This window comes from Protopterus annectens, chromosome 2.part0, assembly GCF_019279795.1.
Source record: "Protopterus annectens isolate FY-2018-M chromosome 2.part0, PAN1.0, whole genome shotgun sequence".
NCBI lineage: Eukaryota > Metazoa > Chordata > Ceratodontiformes > Protopteridae > Protopterus > Protopterus annectens.
The window spans coordinates 1,987,532,783-1,987,538,858 of NC_056728.1; positions in this window are offsets into that span (position 1 = coordinate 1,987,532,783).

Below are 6,076 nucleotides of genomic sequence, written 5' to 3' on the forward strand. Positions count from 1 at the left end.
ATATATTTCAATGGCGTGTTCAATTTGACAGTAAGTCCATGTATCTAATCTCCTAGTAAGTCAATAATATGCATCATTTCATTCAGGGAAATGGGTTTATCTATGAGCCTGGTGTCTTGCAATGACACTGAATGTAAAATTCAAACTTTTTGAAATGCCAGCTATGCCAGCTATGCAGCCTTTGTATTTGCATTAAACCAACCGGTGACTGGCCACAAAGTTGTCAAATGCCCTTTTTATAGCTTCAGGGGATAGAAGGAACTTGTTTTTCGTATTTCTCACCTGTCTAGAATTTCACAGAATCTCCAGTTTTTATCTCATATTTTTAGTCCGGTACTCATTTTCTGGCAAATCACCAAGGATTGTATTCACTAAATAATGACAGAAATTTGAGTTTCAGACTTTATATTCTTCAGAAAACACATGCTATTACAAAACCTTTTATTCTAGCAACTTTCTAAGTTTATATTACCTTGTATATGTCAGGAAATGGTCAGCTGTGATCACTGTACTCCCCAAGTTAACAAACTTAATAATAAATAAGATCAATAAATAAAAATTGTCCATAATTTTGCCCTCCCCCATTATTTTCACCTTTGTCCAGATTCCATGTGCTAAGAGGTTGACTTAGCCATCATTAACTGTTTTTATTGTCTTAAATGCTGTTATATTTCTATGACTCTGAAATTTTTATTTATACAGCTAGCAAGGGATGCATTTGTATTTTCTGCAGACCTCTTTGTGGTATAATTCATTTTAGCGTGCATCTTTACCTTAGCTTAAAATGATTTGGAATGCTTCTGCAAGGTAGAAATGTATATACACATACTGGATTTTATAAAGTGCTGTGAATAATTTGCTACTTAGAATATTAATTGAATCATTAGCTTGCAAACTTTAGGGGACAGCTCTTCACTATTTGCATTTTTGTCATGTTTGGAAGTTTGAGATACAGGCCATTAGCCTCTCTAGTCCAAAAGGGCAAAGGCTCAGAGTTACAATTTCGAACTCATACTGAACATAAATATATTAGCTAGTGCTCTGCTTTTCTGGGAGAAATCATTAAGAGTAGGGGCTTTGTAATCTGGATTATTAGTACTGAAATAATATAAGATGAATAATCCTGTAGTTTTAGTATTTGCTTTTATAACACATTATAGGTTTATTTATTGTACTGAGTGTGAGTCTGACTTGCCCAATATAAAATAAGTAACTGCAAATAAACCTGTCATCAGAACTTCATACGTCATACCTGTTAAATAGTCTTAATTCCCTAAAATGGAAAACAATGAAAAAAGGGGTGTCTGCACTGGGCCATATACTGTGGGAAGGACAACATGAATCTGTTGAGTTTTAGGTCTTGACATTTCCCATCTACCATCTTTATTTCATTGGCAACCAGATCAACCTGTTATTTATGAAAATGCTCCCACCACATTTGCAAGACCTCGCTGTGGTGCAGACTGTTAGATTCTTCATTTATCATCTAAGTATCATCTACAAGTCTTGGCAATCTGAAATCTTGAAGAAGAATAACATCTGTGTGATTTCAGCAAAATATTTTTAAAGACATTAATTTTCACTTTGGAATTTACACTCTAACATTCAATGTTATTGCAATAAAACTTTTCAAATACTATAAAGAACTAATTATACACAAAAATTAGCACACTCAGAACATCAGTAGGACTGATAATAAAAACCAGCTCACTCACAATAGGTTACTTGTGTGATGTCCCCACTCTGGGCCAGAAATTAAGGAGCCTGAATCCTCACCACTGACACCAGAGAGGGATGTTCACTTGGAATACTAATGGATGCACTCAGTATTTCCAGATGCAGACCTCTCTGCATCAAGCATAATTTCTCTTAACAGCACACAGAGAACACAGTCAGCCCGGGGTCTGGGTTTCTGTCTCTGTCTCTCTTCATGTCCACAGTAAGACTCCCCACTGGCACAGCTGCAGAGTTCATTCCTCAGCTGAATGCCCAGGTCATGTCCTCCACCACTGTCTCTGTGAAACCAGTGCTTCATGTCCCTTCTCCAAGTAGCTGATACACTCACGCTGTGAGATTTGATTGTCACACATACACACACACACACACACACACACACACACACACACACACACACACACACACACACACATACACACACACACACACCTGGGAAAGGCCGGCACAGATTTACCTGCTGTGCCTCCTTCTGCCCAGACTATAAGGTAGTTATCACTGCTACCAGGCGCTACAATGCCAACTACCTAAGTCTCTTGCAAGAGTACCCAATTATACTGAGTCAAATTAATATTAATACAAATTGCAATTTGACCAACAGCAAGGCTTTCAGGAGTGGCCAGAGTTATCACCAAATAAATATATGCAATTACTCTTAAAGCTTAATTATTTTTAAAAGAACCAGTCACAATGAAAAGGTTAAATATATTTAATAACAAATAATAAAAGAACATGAAAATGCAAAATATCTATTTACAGTAAACACCACAGTTTCAACCACAGCAAATATTTACACAGATGAATAGATTTACACAGATACAGAAAAACAGCACTTAACTAATCTCGCTATATTTTCATGACTAATCTAAAGAATTACCATCCCCTGGTTCATTTACTACAGCAAGGCAATATAAAGTAGGTGAGGGATTCTTTGATGTAAGGTTCCAAGAAACAGACTGTCCGAGACTTCTATCTCACTTAATATTAAAGTACGAGTATAAGAACACCAGAAATGCAAAATCAACGTAAACGTACTTTAATAAAATTCCGTTTTCGCTTCTACATAAGTAGAAGCTTCATCAGACAGATAAAAGCACCAAAATGGCTCAATTTAAACAAAACCACATCCTGTGACGTAATTTCCTTAACTACCAGCAAAGGAAGTTGTTTTAAAACAACATTCATATCAATAAAATTTATGACCACAGTTTAAAATCAAGCCTAAACCTCCACACAAATATATACTTATTTCAACATTCAAACAATACTTGAAATGTAAATATTTTATGAATACACCACACCAGCAATGTAATAATAAAGAAAATATACTAAGGCTACTATTAGTTTAAAAATTTTTTCAAAAAACAAACTAAATTCTACAGAATTAAAGGGTGGGTATACCTCACCACATCTAAATACAAGTAACCTAGTACTACCGCAGGTAACTTTTGTACTTTAAAAAGGCAGAAATATTACAAGCTTCATTTAATCCTGGGGTGGAAAAGGCATCCAATAAGAGTTGCCATTCCAGTTCTTTCATTTCAAGAAGAAGGGATTGAGGGCCCCCTCTAAGACCAACATTAACAGTATCAATCCCCATGAAATGAAAGTTATGTCCAACATTATTTACAATATGTTTGGTAAGGGCATTATCGTTCTTTTTGTTCTTGATAGCATAATTATGTTGGTAAATACGGTCCCGTAATCTACGGTCCATTTTACCAACATAAAATGCATGACAGCAGTCGCACAAAGTGACATAAATCACTGATTTTGTCAAACAATTGATTTTATGTTATTATAAAAGGGCAATTGGTTAGAGCTGCCCGTATGTGTAGTACAAATGTGGCTTTTGATTGTGAGTGTGCTATGTTGAGAGATATGTTTTTCAATAGGGGTTACCCTACTGATTTATTGGATAACCTTGTGGAAGAGGTAAAATTTAAAAGAGACAATGGGTTTTATAACCCTATTCTTGCGATTAACAATTTGACTACGGTTGTCACTGACGACTGTTTGTCTGATACTCCCTCGAACCTTGAATACACATCCCCTCAAAACAACACAGTAGACACTATGGTAATGTACCAGGTGCCTAGACCTGACTACAAGACCAGCTTGATTATTACTTATAACAAGCATATTAATGACATTTGTAGTATTGTCAAGAAAAATTGGCACTTTATCCAAAATAGTGCCTCTTTATCTAACATTTTGGGATCATACCCTTCTTTTGTTTTTAGAAGAGGTAGTAATTTAAAAGAACTTTTACAATCGACCGACACTTCACTACCTTTTTCCAGACAAACTGGGTCATTTATTTGTGGCTCCTGCAATTTGTGTAGCCTTTTGAAAGTGGGGGGTTCATTCACCATCAAGGGCAAGAAGTATTTTGTCAAACATAAAATCAATTGTTTGACAAAATCAGTGATTTATGTCGCTTTGTGCGACTGCTGTCATGCATTTTATGTTGGTAAAACGGACCGTAGATTACGGGACCGTATTTACCAACATAATTATGCTATCAAGAACAAAAAGAACGATAATGCCCTTACCAAACATATTGTAAATAATGTTGGACACAACTTTCATTTCATGGGGATTGATACTGTTAATGTTGGTCTTAGAGGGGGCCCTCAATCCCTTCTTCTTGAAATGAAAGAACTGGAATGGCAACTCTTATTGGACGCCTTTTCCACCCCAGGATTAAATGAAGCTTGTAATATTTCTGCCTTTTTAAAGTACAAAAGTTACCTGCGGTAGTACTAGGTTACTTGTATTTAGATGTGGTGAGGTATACCCACCCTTTAATTCTGTAGAATTTAGTTTGTTTTTTGAAAAAATTTTAAACTAATAGTAGCCTTAGTATATTTTCTTTATTATTACATTGCTGGTGTGGTGTATTCATAAAATATTTACATTTCAAGTATTGTTTGAATGTTGAAATAAGTATATATTTGTGTGGAGGTTTAGGCTTGATTTTAAACTGTGGTCATAAATTTTATTGATATGAATGTTGTTTTAAAACAACTTCCTTTGCTGGTAGTTAAGGAAATTACGTCACAGGATGTGGTTTTGTTTAAATTGAGCCATTTTGGCGCTTTTATCTGTCTGATGAAGCTTCTACTTATGTAGAAGCGAAAACGGAATTTTATTAAAGTACGTTTACGTTGATTTTGCATTTCTGGTGTTCTTATACTCGTACTTTGGTGTATACAAGTGTTGTTTTCTCGTTTTTCACTCAGTATGTCACTTAATATTAAAACTTTATTTCTGTACAGAATGGCATCGCATATACCTGGCCATCTGAATTCTGGTTCTTATACAATCCCCTCCCCATTGCTAGAAGCCATCAGGATTTATCACATAGATGTCAATAATGCACACACAAAGAAACTTGCTAAGCTCTACTGCAGCTCTTGGAAGTCATAAAACAATTTCAGACCTCTACCCTTCTAGAGTAGCAATTAGCTTCCTGCTAGAGACAATAAAGAAGGCTTCCTAATACTTGGCTTTCCAGACATTTTGCCTCTGGCTGCCACAAGAACTGTAAGGTACAATCTTTATGGTCTAATTTAATGTTGACTAATTTTAGATACCTGGGACTGAGATTAACCTCTCCACTTCTAGTATCCTCTGTTAAAACACACACATTTAATTCAGTTACAATACTTTCAATACTCACTGTTGATGCATTTTTAACAGAAACAACTTTACAAATACATCACTGCAAGCATCTGTGCAAATTAGTTTGATATACAAATGACATATAATTTGTTACACAATTCCAGCTAGCTGTGCTGGCATATGTTATACATCCACTCCCCTACTTTTCCTGGCACAGCTGGCAGTACCTCCGATCGCTACAACTTTTCCCGACCCCTTCAATAAAAACACAAAACACCAAATGGCATTTGACGACCTTTATTAACACTCTGTTAAACATAAATTCATTGAACTACATTCTTACTTTATTAATTACATCATAATATCCTTGTAACAGTTTAGCAGAGCAGGGTATCCACATTCACAATGCCCAATAAGTAGCATTGCCTGCACCAGTCACTTACTCAAATTTATCAAAGCAGCATCCCACCGGTCACTTACATCCCCCAAACTTCTTGAATCCAACAACCAACAGCAGAGGGGGAACAGAAGAGGGACAAGCCTGCCCCTCTTCTCCACCTGAGCACCCAATCAAGATAAATAATAATTTAATCTTCAATATCCTAAAAGAAAGGATGGTGGGAGAGCAGCAAGTTTGCACCTAATTCTAACCTTCTGCTTAGCTACATTCACATAAAACCCTTTAAGCCCCTTCTTACACCTATCTCACTTTCTC